Source organism: Typopeltis vanoorti, chromosome 17 (genome assembly GCF_054136105.1).
Source record: "Typopeltis vanoorti isolate ZY-2024b chromosome 17, IOZ_Tvanoo_1.0, whole genome shotgun sequence".
NCBI classification, from domain to species: domain Eukaryota; kingdom Metazoa; phylum Arthropoda; class Arachnida; order Uropygi; family Thelyphonidae; genus Typopeltis; species Typopeltis vanoorti.
Window position 1 is genome coordinate 71,944,472 of NC_143565.1, and position 13,957 is coordinate 71,958,428.

The window sequence follows — 13,957 nt, forward strand, 5'->3', positions numbered from 1 at the left end:
AAACTATTAATTACGCCATTATAGTTAAATTTGTCGTAATACCAAATACTGCAGAAAATGCTAAAATAACATGAAAATTAAAGAGTAGTAAACCAGAAGAACTAAGAATCTTTTAATGGTATTTATATAAAACGTCGTAAATCTGCAGCACATTATTACCATGGGGAAAAGTTAAATATTCCAGAAACCAAGCTCTAGGGACTAAATATGGCGCTTTATCAGTTCACTGCAGAATTCCAAAACGTAGGATTGTAGTCTCAAACCGGAGAATGAAATCAGCTACGACCTGAACACTTTCACAGACGTCACTATATGAACTATAAATTACTATTTCACGAATCATTGAGGTTTTTTAGCTGTGGACTTCACAACCGCGACCGTCTCGAGGATAGGGTGGTTGGCCCTATGCCCCCGGTGTGTCCTATGTCTATAGATGCGTGTGTTCACAGGGCCGGTTTGTCTGTTCTGGAGGAAGAAAAACCCGAGTTTCCGGGTGAAAAAAAAAACCTATCTCCGTATGTGACCGGCTAATTCACCTTTAATCAAAAGATAAAGGTTCCTCACGGCTTGGACAGGAATCAAACTCAGGTCTTTCTGACCAAACGACTTCGTCTATACCGAGTGAGCTACGGAGGGTTACATTCTGTGTTGAGTGCATTATGTTAATACTGGAATACTAAAGCTATGAGCCTTCTACTTCCGTTTATTTAATCGGCACAAATTTGAAAAGTAAAGTGCAGAAAGAAAGAAAGAGAGAGAGATTGTAATCGGCACAGTCGTAGATATTTTAGGAAGTACCGTTCATTGAGTTGCTGTTTTACGTTTTATGTAATCTTCCAGCTGACATATGACACTTTAGCTGTTCTATTTGTATATATTTATTATCATACAAAGGATCTCAGTGATTTTTTTAAAATTTCTTTCATAAGCATTCTTTAGAATGCCTTTGATAAGGATGCGGCTATTAATAATACTAATGAAACATTTATGAGTTAATCTATAACTGGATCCGTAAATGAAAACCATTTTTTTTTTTGGGGGGGGGGGGGGGGGGGGGTAAATTAAAGTGTTTTGTTTCTCTTCGTTCTTTTTTTTTTTTTTTTTTTGATAAAATTTAGCATCTGGTTTTAATCAATAAATTGACGAAGAGTCACTTGGGAATAAGGTCCACTTCTGCTTAAGTGGTGTCAGAGTGACGCCGAAGGTCTTGTTCTAAATATTTTCGCAAATTTTATATTTTTTTAAAACTTTTTTATAAACATCTCTATGAGTCTCTCGATTTAACCCAAATTTGCGGTTTAATGACATGATCATTGAATATACGCAATAGAATGGGATTATTCTGATCCCCCCCCCCCCCCCGACATCTCAAAGATTGATTGCGGAAAGAGTTAAAGCAAGAGCGAATCATTTAGCTAATCGGGAAACCTATTTTTTCAACTCGCATCGTGAAAATGACAAATATTGTTGGTATTCTGCTTATTTTATTAACATTATTTTATTTATTATTTATTTATTTATTTTATTTTATTTTTTGTCTCCATCCAGCGAGTACGTTGCTTACACTAATAACAATGTTTGGTTGCCAACTGCAACTAATGGTTTCTTCATCTTTAAGTGTCCAGAAAAAGAAAGAAAGAAACGCCTGTTTGTTTTTTGTTTCATTCTGTTTGATTGGAGCAAACCAAACAAAATATGAAAATATATGGATAATTTAGCAAACTTTGTAACTAGAATTTTAATATATTCCTTATTATCTTTGTAAAGTTTAAATATTTAACTTTTTTATGACACTTAAACTTTAGGGAACACCATTTGGTATCGTGACATTTGTTCTTCTATTGGAAAGATCTGGGTTGGAATCCCGTCTACGATATAAGTTCTTTTCAAATGAGGTGAGTTATCTTGTTTTAGTATGCGTTGTGTAAACAACGGTTTACACAACGCATACTAAAATTTCAACTTGCTGAAAAGCTGAAGATCGTAGACTTCATTTTAAGATAAATAATCTTTTCATTACTTTTATTTTTTTTAATGAAATAATTTTCCTTTTGATCTTCTAAAAGAATCTGCAGTTCATAAGGCTTATAAAACATTTTAAAAAAGAATAAATATTTTATTATAAATGGCAATAAACCATGGAAGTTTCATATTTGAATTTTGCTTGTTTCTATTATCAGAAACAAACAAAAAAAAAAAAAAAAAGGAGTAATCTGATTGCACGATACTTGGGCAACTAAAAGATGTCAACTAACGGTTGCTATCAGCAGAAAACTGACCATGCCATCCCCCTCTCTTCGTAGAACATCGTTTGGCGCGCGGAGAACGCAGGAAGTGTGACGTAACAGAAATGACGATGCCGATAAGAAGCGTTTTAAATAACGTAAAAGCTTTCTAATATACACGATGCAGAAGAGCATGAAGTACCTCGTAAGAAATGTTATTTGCTTTTAATTAAAATCCCTTAGATTAGGAGTTAAGAGAGAAATTTCTATCGTTCCTCCAGAGATACGAAAATCATTATGTTTAGTGAGGCTATCAGTTGCATCCACAGCTGGTGATGAAACGGGTGTAGCTAAAAATAGTTGAAAAACACACTCATCCCCTTGAGATACGACGGAGCATTGGCCAAGGTAAAGAAGAGAGAGAGAGAGAAAGAGAGAGAGACTAGATGATCTAGCCAAGTAAATAGCATGAAATGCACTGAAGATTTAAAGTAATCGAGAACTGGGTGAACGGCATGACTTTTATTTCCACGTTGGATGACCTCTGTCTATTCTTGAAGTGGTAAATAGATTTCAACCAAGGACTTCATTTCGATTTTTTTTTCGAATCTTTTGGTGTCGATTTGTATACTAAGGTGAACTGTTTCACAGTAGTTTGAAAAAACTGAACTAAACTGCTTAGCAGATCTTTTAAAGAAAAAAATTGAAAAAAAAAAGAATAAAAAAATTCATTCTATCTCGTGTAGAGATTTCAATCATTAGTACTCTATTTTTTTTTTTTTTTCAAATTTTAGACTAAATTAATTTTAACTAGATGCAATTTTACACATTTTTAATGTCAGTTTATTTGATAAATTTTCTGTTTTATGGACTTAGCCTACCATGAACAAGATTAAAGTGAGCTGAAATTTGATACTTATTTTGAAATTTAAAAAAAAAAAAAAGGATACTAAACAGTAGAACAAAGCTTTCGCAGCTGAATTGGTTTCGACGATGCTCTTTTCCTGAAAAGATCTTGGTTAGAATCCCGGTCCCATACGGAAATAACAGATTTTTCCTCCCGGAAACTGAGTTTTTCGTTTAGCTAAGCGGGCAGAAGAATACACGGAATTTACAGTCGTAGGATAGTAAAGGAATAAGGATTAACCGTTCTATTCCGTCGAATCTCGTTACGAAAGCCTGGATGATCTACGCAGAAGAAGGAAAGGAAATAGCACAAAGCCCTATTCCAGCTTATCGTATGGAGTAAATGGAATATTCAGTTTTATTGTTTATAGAGGTTGGACAATTTAATGATGATCGCTCTTGTCGGAAGATATGTTCAAGGATAAGATGGTACGTTAGCATATGCTACTGAGAGCTGCAGTATGTTTTTTCAGTTACACAGTCAGATGAGAAATTTAATGTATTAACATTCCATTAATATAATAAGTTATAATAATATATCGAGTCTCCGTAGCTTAGTCGATATAGACGAAGCCCTTTGGTCAGAAAGACTTGGATTCGATTCTCGTTCATGACACGAGGAACCTTTATCTGGTCTCTTTCGACTAAAGGTGAATTAACCGGTCTCATACGAGGTTTTTTTTTTCTCATGGTAACTCGGGTTTTTTTCATCTCTCAAAACAGGCAAACCGGTCTAGTGAACACAGACGGCTACAGTCATAAAATATGGCAAAAACGGGAAATCATTTTGCTTCATAATTATCTCCCTAGTAATTAGCTGCAACACTTTCAATTATTCCTAAGCCACAGGATTAGGGATAATATATATCAAGCATCTTTGCTTCCCCAAGAAGAGTTTGTCTGGTCTCTTTCGACTAAAAATATTTGGTACATTGTATAATAAGTTGAATGCGTAACATTTTAATTGCTGTCACCGGATTTGGCCTCCTAGATTTTGGAGATAGAAGGACAATCTGGAGAAGGTCCACAGACGAGGAGTAAATTAATATCAGAACTGATTGCAAACATGTAAATTACGGAGTATTTGCTGTTGTTGCTTAAACACTTGTGTCCTCCTCCTCCTTCCAGTTTCCCTCTGGAGCAGTGGATGCGCCTATAGTCAATATTGTGATTGTACGACTTTATCGTCGGTTAAAAAGTACAAGTTTCTTACTACTTTCATATGATTCAGCTCACTAATACAGAAGTACTTATATATATTCCGTGTGTGTTATGACAGTAATTGAAACCATGACTTTTTCTACACTGGAGATCAAACATGGAACTTTTTTGATGCCATTTCAGGCTTCAGGAATGTATATCATTCCACATGTGACGCATCGTCACCTGTGGAATAATATACGTATCACCTGAACATATTAGAAAGTATAGATGCTATCTTCTCGGCCACCAATAAAGTTTCCTTGGTAATTCTATAGATATTTTTTTTACCGACAATATTTTTAGTTATACTGGGATTAATTAAAATCGGGTCGCAATTCAGTTTGCCAACTGTACTGAATCTACCCTAACTTTCTTTTTACTGGTAATTTTTTTTTCTGTCCTTCTAAGGATCAAGTGTAATACTTCGAAGACGAACAGAAATAGACATTTTTATACCATACAAATCACATGACCTTTTTATCGGGTGACAAGCAGCATTTTTTCGACCTAAGCCTGCTGTGCTAGAACTGCAAGGGGAACGAAATAGAGTTATAGCCAATATATCTTTCACAACCATCCCATGAGGTTTTATTTTTAGATACAGAAGCTTAAATATTGGACACGGTTTCTGACAGTTATTCAGCATTCTTTAAAAGCAATTGCACTATCTGTTATGATTGCAACATCTGTGATTCGTGTGACAGAGCACCTGGGCATTTATCATGTTCCAGGCTAGTTCTTCCAGCTGTATTTTTTTTTTTTAATTCTGGAAAATCATCTATGTTCAGAAGATGGTTCTTTCTAACGCATTTAAGAAATTCGAGTTGTTTTTTAGCTCTTTACTAAATAAAACATAACATTTAAACTTTGAAATCTTCGCAGATTGTCATCCTGGCCTTTGTAGTAATATTCTGTTTTGTAAAGAAAGGAAACTTAAATAACATAGAATGCTGACAGTGAGATGGCGATTATTCAGATAAGTATTTAGCTCTTTCGTCTTATAAATGGTATAAAGGGTACAAAGAATATTAAAAAATCATTTACGAGAAAGACATCTAATTGGAAATTAATAGTATGATGAGGTCATAGAATTCAAATCTTTTACAGTGGTTTGAGGACTGACACATTCATTTTCATTAACGCTGTTTTTTTTTTTTTTAATTAACCGCACTTCTGACATTTTGCACACCGATATTCTAAATCATATGAACTGTGTCTCAGCTAAAATAGACGTAAGAAAACTGGCAACAAATGATAAATGAGTCTCGTATTTTTCTCTCTTTGTAGTTTGTAATACTCGTCAGTGTAATTCTTTGATTCCTTGAATCGTTATTTTATTTTTTATGATTTATTTTATTTTGTTTAATGATATATTTTTTAAATAATGTGGAAACCGTGCTCTCTCTCTCTCTCTCTTAACCAAGTGGTGGTCTCACACCAAGCGATATATGTCACCTAAAAGGCATTCACAAAACACCCATGTAAGCAGCAATCGGATTCGAAATGCGACAAGATGCGCTATCCACTGGGCCAACCAGACTGCACTGTTGACCAGAAACAGGATAGTGGTGAGGGTATCTTGGTATGGGGATTGTTCTTATAGACATAACTAGGTTCTCTCATCCATACCTTCGGTGCTAATTCATACCTGGGAATTGTTTCGGACTAAGTGCCCTACACGGTGACAATGTAGTCTGACAAATCTGGACTTTTCCAGCAAAAACACGCATCATATTACATCGAACATTTGAATTCCATCGAACATTTGTGGGATTTGTGTTGAAAGGCGAATACTGTGTGGAATACAGTATTCCCCTTTCAACGCTAGTGCCTCGCCAGGTCGCTGACAACCGAGGTGATTCTGTCAAGTTGGTCTAGTAACGTCCATTCCAAGACGATGCAAGCGGTTATCTCGATCAAAGGTGGCCCAATATGCTACTAAATAGGCGTTCATAATGTTTTGACTCCCGAGTGTATAAGCTGGTATCAGCTGTAAGACGTAAATATTAATCTGAAGATTATAATCCACTTTATTTACTATTTTTTGTTTCATCGCTGATATAAACCGGTATGGTTTTAACAAGACAGAGAAAAAGGATTAGGACTCAAAGAAAAACCTTTAGATTAAAATATAAACACTAATTCTTTCGAAATACCGAAAAAAAAGGAGAGAATAATATACTTTAAGAATACTTTTATTAGAAATATATTCATTCTTTTGTCAAACACTTTTATTATATTTCATTTATTAAACAGTTTGTAGACACAACAGACTTAGCAGTAGTAAGTTTTAAAAGAGGTAAACAGTTAGCAGTAGTAGGACTAAGTAAACGTCTTAACAATCCCTATTAATTTACTGAAACTGGACTTAATTCAGAAATGGAAGTCGCAGAATATCCCAAGTGACATTTTAACATAAAGCTAATGATTTCTGTTATTACAATGCAACTAGTAAAGCATTCTACTTCCTGAACGGAAGTTTTTGATGTCCACATATTTCAAGTTGTGTTCTCCAAACACACATATTTCATTAGATTGTCACTCGATTCATTGGCAGTGAATAAAAGTGAAACGCATGGGTAAATTAATAGTCAATAAATTAATTGACATAATCCGTCTAGGCAGTTACTCATTGCCTAGAGGGATTAAGCGAAAACAAGATCCTTTTAAATGAACCGAATTTAGTTAATTAACTTCGGTCTGGCTGAAAGACACAGCTAGTTAAATTACCAGCTGTAGCTGTGCTAGTAGGAAGTATGGAAATTAATTTCTTGGGCAGCTATTTGTAGCAACATCTCTCTCTCTCTCTCTCTCTCTCTTCCTCTTGGAGAGCATGTTGTTGCAAATGTTTAAATGATAACCCTTAATTCGAAGCTTTCTTCAAAGTGAGAATTTTAAGAAGGTCATATTAATCCAAGAAGTTGGCCGTAAGTTTTTGATTTTATGGTAATTTAATGCTTCCAACATCTTACTGGATGATATCCTTCTAGACCATACGGAGTTTATTTATAAAATACGTAAGCAATTTTAGACACGCATGAGCTGAAAACCGTAACTTATGCGATTTTTTTTCTTCTCTCTCTCTCTCTCTCTCTCTCTCTCTCTCTATCAATCAAATGACGGAATTTTCAGCCTCTACAGAGAAGCCATACTTTCTTTGAAAGAAAATCAACTTTTTACAAATGCCAAAAGTGTCGTTAAGCGATGCAAGGTATATTTATTCCTTCTTAGGAATAAATATACCTTGTCGGAAGAACAAGGCGGTCGGAAGAACAAGGCGATGTGTACTCTTTCATTTGAAAATATCTAGAAACTAGGTTCCATCTCGTTGATGCAAGGACTATTTTCATGAGATAAAAAAGATATTTAAAGTGAGAATAGGTTAGATTATCATACTGAGTTCGAAAGATTTTTATTTTCTAGAACCTAAGGTTTTCATCGTATCATAAGTATGGGCCCTTTATCAAGGGCCCTAAGTGAAGTGCAGGACAATAACCATGCTAAATCTTAGCGAGTGGAGTATGGATATGAGATTGTTCAAGGTACACCCTGCATTTAGGCGAGGAATAGCTAAAGGAGTGGCTGGGCAGTGAACCTGAAACCGGTACCGACTTATGGGCTACACACATGGATGACTATCGTCCCCCTCTTCTCTACAACCAACCAACCTACCAAAGTATATGCACACTTCATAAACTTCGGAACACAAGGTAAGTTTAAACAGATGTGAATAGTGAGAGATTGAATACATTGTGATAAGTAAATGGTGTAATTCAATCGACGTAATGATTTCAACATCCAAAGTCAAGGTTATCTAAGATGTGAAAGTTCTCGTTAGACAAATGACGACAGCTCGACACACCCTTTTGTTCTACACATGCTTAACTGCGGTTTACATTACCAAGTAAAGCCCACGTACAACAAAAACCAGTTTATCGTGTTGGGTCTTGGACCTCCTTGTCACTCGACGTTTCTCTGCTTGCTTCACTGAGAACTGTGAAAGTTCACCGAAGTAATGAGAGGGTGGTTCTGTTGCAAGGAGGAGGGGAATGAGAGAAGGAAAAAGTCACCTAATGACTACCACAGAAAATGTAATGGACTTTAAATAACAATAAAAAAAAAAGAAGAAAATACGAAAGGGGAACGCAGACAGATGTATTTAGCAGTAAACAAGAAATAACAGTACTATTTGATTTGAAAAACAGAAAACGTAATGTGGTTATATCTACTGCAAGCAGTTATAAAACATTTAATAACCATCGAGGAGAAACCAGGTTTATATTGAATTTATATCGTCTAGAGAATTAAATGAAAGAAATCTATTTATGATTAAAGAAAACAAGGATGTATAAATGTAAATAAAATTCATAGATAATATATTGATTATGTGCTTGGCTGTTAGTCTTCCCTAGATGAAAATATGCTGACTCATTCCCGATCTCTCTCTCTCTTTCTCTCTCTCTCTTTCTAGCACTCCCCTCCTCCTCCTCTCTCTCTCTCTCTATCGCTCTTCCCAATAGCGAAGAGTGGTATTTGAGATTCTGGTTATAATCCATTGGGAGGGCATTGACTGAACGAGATTCTTATCTGTATTGGTCTTTCCCATAGCTATCCATTCTCCAGTACTCAAGTTTGTCAAATGGCGACTAGTTGGCTCTAAGTTAAGGCATGTCAAATATGAAACCCCGAACATCTATGACCTGTAGCTGCTAGCTTGACAGCAATGGCATAAGATGTTACTTGTTCCACACACACACACACACACACACACACACACACACACACACACACACACACACACACTATTTTTATGATTTCGATTTTTTTTTTCCCCTGTTCGTCTGAAGTGGTCAGAATCGTTTTATTACTTCATTTAAACTCATACGTTTGAGACTATAATAAGTTGGATCGCTTTTGCTACATTAGATGAAACAATTTTAAAAGTAATCAATAGCAGTTTAATCAAAAGAAAGAAAAATATAGAAATAAAAAATGAATGGATTCATCTAGAAATATTTACATGAAATATCGACTGCTAAAATCTTATTAAGTACTTGACTCATGTTTTCCCAAAATGTAATATGAGAAAACATGAGCAAGAAGAGAAAGAACAAAAGACGAATCATTTCAAAAGGATATACAGTAGGAAAACATATGAGGTGATTTGTAGAACAAACCACCGAAAGCTGCAAAGAGATTAAGTTGTGCTGAGTCGACAATAAGGGATAATCCTAAAATAATGTCACTTTTGGGGAGATAGTAGAGGTTGAATAAAAAGTATGGCATATTTTGACAGAGGGAGGGAATATCTAGACGCATGTGATATCACAAAGAAGGTCTATTTGGAATACTTTATTATTTTTTGTACACATTTATCGAAATATTACTACTAAACAAAAAAAGCGGAGGGCTTCTTCACAGTACCTTTCTAAATGAAAACCCAACTAAGTTCGCCTAAAGCTAAATCAGCTAGGTGATAACTTTAGAAAGCTTCCTGCGACCATTGAGGGAATTCGCACACACATTAGGTAGGCGGTTCTACCCATCAACAAGCGGGGCATAATTTGTTACCAACTTAACCGCATCAACCGCAGAGCGGAAGAATATAATGTTGAAGTGACACTATAGAGGGTTAGTCAATAGAAATTAAACAATTGTGCATGAAATCAGAAACTAATAGACAAAAAAAACAATAGAGATGAATGCGAGGGAATTATAATTCTTATTTCGCCCACTCAGTTATGTTCAGTAAGTTGAAAATAGCATTATTATATAGATACGATAGTTTATGCTTTTTGTTTTGTGCTTAAAGCGCAAAAACATTATTCATTTTAAGCTACAAAAAAATAAATAAATTGAAACAGTCCACATTACCAGTAAAGATCTCCAAGTAGCATATTTTATCCGAGAAATTCTGTTCGCTTGATATATAAGAAGCGACTTATATGTCTTTGGCATCGTCCACAAAACGTACCTAAAAACGATGGTCTATAGCTTTTCATTTCTTTATCTTTTTATTTTATTTTATTTATTTATTTTTTTCTTTGCCACTCTTGAAATGGTCGAATTCTACTAGACGAAGCAGGAATTTCCCGCACAATAAAGATGTGGGCTGGGTTGTTTGGGATTAGAGTCGAAACAATTACTACCATGAAGCGTCAAGGAGTTGTCTGTCATTTGTGGTTTCACGCTGGTTTCTGTATTTGTGGGAAGAAAACTTAAGTTTAACCAGAGGAGGAAAAAAAAAAACAACCTGTTATGTCTTAGATCGGATAAGTGCAAGCCCAGAATTCCGAATAAAGGATTCGACATAAAGTAGACAGTTGATTGCCACTACCAGCTTTTCTTTTTCTTCACTGTTAATCGAAGTTGTTAGAAAAATAAAATGAAGGCTTACTTAGTGAAGACTAAACAAGTAAGAAAGTCCGAACGAAAAGTCCGACTTTTATAGACAGAAAATTCTTAAGAAACCACGTTACTCGAATTTAAGCATTATACGGGCGTCATGACAGTGATAATAGTAGTCCAATCAGTGGAGAATATTTAGACCGAAATAAAATTAATATAACTGAATTTGTAAGGTAATCCTAGAAAAAAAAAATCGAAATGCATCTTGTGGTCAACTGAGCTGGATTACGTTGGTAGAACGAAGATTTTGCGACCACTCGGATGAAAAAAAAAAAAAAAAATACATATATATATTCTCCCATGGAGGTCGCAAGCACAAAGTTGCCACGCGTTCCGTTCAAACCTTGATGATTTATGAGATCGAATTCAAGTTTGCTGTGGGATGCATCAACACAAAAATGCAAGAAAAAAAGGTGGGAGAAGCTGAATTACCAATAAGATATTTTGTTCGCTGCACTGAGCACAAGTTAAAGAACGTGATAGAAATTTTGAGAGAAAAAATTGGTGTGACTTGGATATTTTTGGTATGTCTTATAATAATAAATTAAATAGGAATGGAATTGGTGTGATTATTTGATGGAAGCCTTCTCTTTTTATGCTTATATTTCACACTATTATCGCGCTGAATGAAATATTATATTATTTTATTAAAACGAAATATTGTAATACGAATATACCAAGTTAGTGAAAAATCATAAAGAGGTTTACTATTAAAATAACAATAGAAGAACGCTATAACATCGATTATTTATTATCTTGTTCTGCTGACCGCTTTCGGTTTCAAAAAACTGAATGAGAGGATCGCATTTTCAGTATACATAGAAGAGAATTAAAAAATAAAACGGTCGTTTTTAATAATAAATGATTTCTAGACTGTTTAATTTTTTTAAACACAACGCAACATACCTGCGATTATCCGGAAATTCTTCAATATGGGTGACATGCTAATGAAAAACTTTAATTTTTCCGAATAAATAGATTCGTTATTATCAATAAGGAACATCTTCACAAATGCGAATCAGGTTATTAAACTAGAAACCAGGACAAAAATGTCTTTTTGTGTGTGGGGAATTAAAATATCGTCATTTGAGGACTTTTAAATTTAGTCACTGGGACAAATGACTTGGTTGTCTATAACTGGCGTCAGGTCCAGAAAAAAAAAATGATTAAGATATTTAATTTAAACAAACAGCAAACAAGGTAAGTGACGATGTTGTTGCATCGTTGAGTGACTGAAAAAAAAATGCGATTAACCAACAAGCAAATATTATTTTAACGTACTTGAAATGGAATTCAAGAGTAAGTGAGCATTCCAAATATGGATAATTTATATTAACTCGAAATTTGTCTTTCACGCTATTTAACGTAAATCTCCATGCTTTGTTTATAATAGTAAAATCACGTGAACACCGACTCTTTGTTTTTCATCACTACTTTTCTTTTTTTGTTTAGTCCTTGACTGGCTCCAGATATAGCATGAGAAGTCTTCGCAAGGTAAATAGGGATGTCAGATGTGACAAGGAAAAACGTGTTACATTGACATGACTTGGGTACTAATTAGTTGAGTTTTATTGCCCCTTTTTATTTTATAGCAAGGGATAAGATAGTAATTTCACAAACTCACATAACCGGTCTACAATGTATTCTATTTTCTTTGCTTGTCAGAAAGTACTGTATAATTGTTTCCAGTTGGCAACGGGAGATGTTTTTACCAAATTACGTAACTCACTGTGAATCCCAAGAGTCCTCACTGTGAGTCCTAAATATAATTACGATATTTAGGATATATAGGTAGCGAAAAGAAAGTTATCTAGTTTAATAAATATACGTTGTATTTCTGGATTTTACCCTTATTAAACGAATTTTGAATTCCAAGATTTATGCAATTTTTTCCATAACAATTGAGAAAAAAATGGTTAAAATAACAATGAAGAAAACTTTTTTTAAAAAAAAAAAATCGTACCCATTATAATTTAATGATATAACCCACAACTAAACCAAACGAAACTAATTTCAAAAAGCTTCAACATTTTCTTTAACCGTTTCAAAGTCGAGTCTGTCTCTCACACACACATCCCGTTTTATATGTAGTTGACCTCTTGCGATCTACCTTGCTGATAGTGACATTTACCGACAGCTTTTTATGCAGGTGTGGTTATAGTCGTATTCACAGCATACAGAACAACACTTTAGCTGAGAACCCAACAACGCTGCGGGGCTTAGATTAGAAGAATAACAATCGTGAACTACAGTTTACGTATCCGACATCTATTCTAGGACTTAACTTTAAGGACTAAAGTTTAAATAACAGGCCTTAATACTCACAGAAATCCTAGAAGCCTGCCTGCCTGCCGACAGAGGGCCTGGATTTAGCTACAGAGAAGGAATGTTGTTACAATCACCTTTACTTTTAAAAGCAGCGGCCGATACCGTAACATGTACACCAGGCGTAGACCTGTTGCTCCAGCTTGGCGACGGTCCCATTCACTACCTTACATGACGAATGCGTCTTACTGCTCGGCCTTCCGCCACACTGACTCTCGGCCCGCGAGTTTGGGGCCCGCCACCTCAGCAGTCCACGTGGGGAGCACGCCTGCTTGGATTGATCTATTAGGAAACGAGGGGTGTGCGCCGTTTCGTTCGTCGGCGGAGCAGGAAAGACACAGCAGAAGCACCGGAAAATCGACGGTGCCGTGCCACGCGGCTAGCGAGGACAGCAGCGGCGACTTACCGACTCTCAGTGGCAAGGATAGCATAGCCTGATAGTAGCTGCTCAATAGTCCGTAACGGTCAGACTAGTAGATAGTGTTAATTTACTATCTATGTTGGGGATGAAGTGAGGGGGGGAGATGATAAGGGCACGATCTCCTTTCCCTAGTATTATTCATGGAGGCGCGATACTTCATTCTGGCGCCTTGGTTGATGCAAATTACCACATTGGTTGAAAAATATGATTCAGCGTATGAATAGCCCCCGCAGTTCTGAAGTATATTCATTCATCTGTCCATCCATTCATAACCAAGTTGATCGGAAAGTCTCCTGTGGTTTAGATCTATCCCAGTCAGTGGAAGCGATGTTGATATTGGCGGAAATGAAAGGTACATAGGAAAAGCAAATTTGTCTAAAACTGTTTATGATTTGCCAGCATTAACGATACACGAAATCCGAAGTACGTAAATGCCTGTTTATGTATCGCTAAGAAGTAAGAGTCACAT

General features: G+C 35.5%; 1 protein-coding gene across 2 annotated transcripts in view; it reads right to left on the minus strand.

Moving 5' to 3' along the window:
- Oatp26F (Organic anion transporting polypeptide 26F) overlaps positions 1-13,278 on the minus strand; it is a 250,080-nt gene extending 236,802 nt beyond the window's left edge. For both annotated transcript variants that reach the window (XM_090407707.1, XM_090407708.1), the window contains exon 1: positions 13,068-13,278. The gene's annotated coding sequence lies outside the window, so the exon portion shown is untranslated. The remainder of the gene's footprint in view (positions 1-13,067) is intronic.
- Positions 13,279-13,957: the final 679 nt, after the last annotated feature.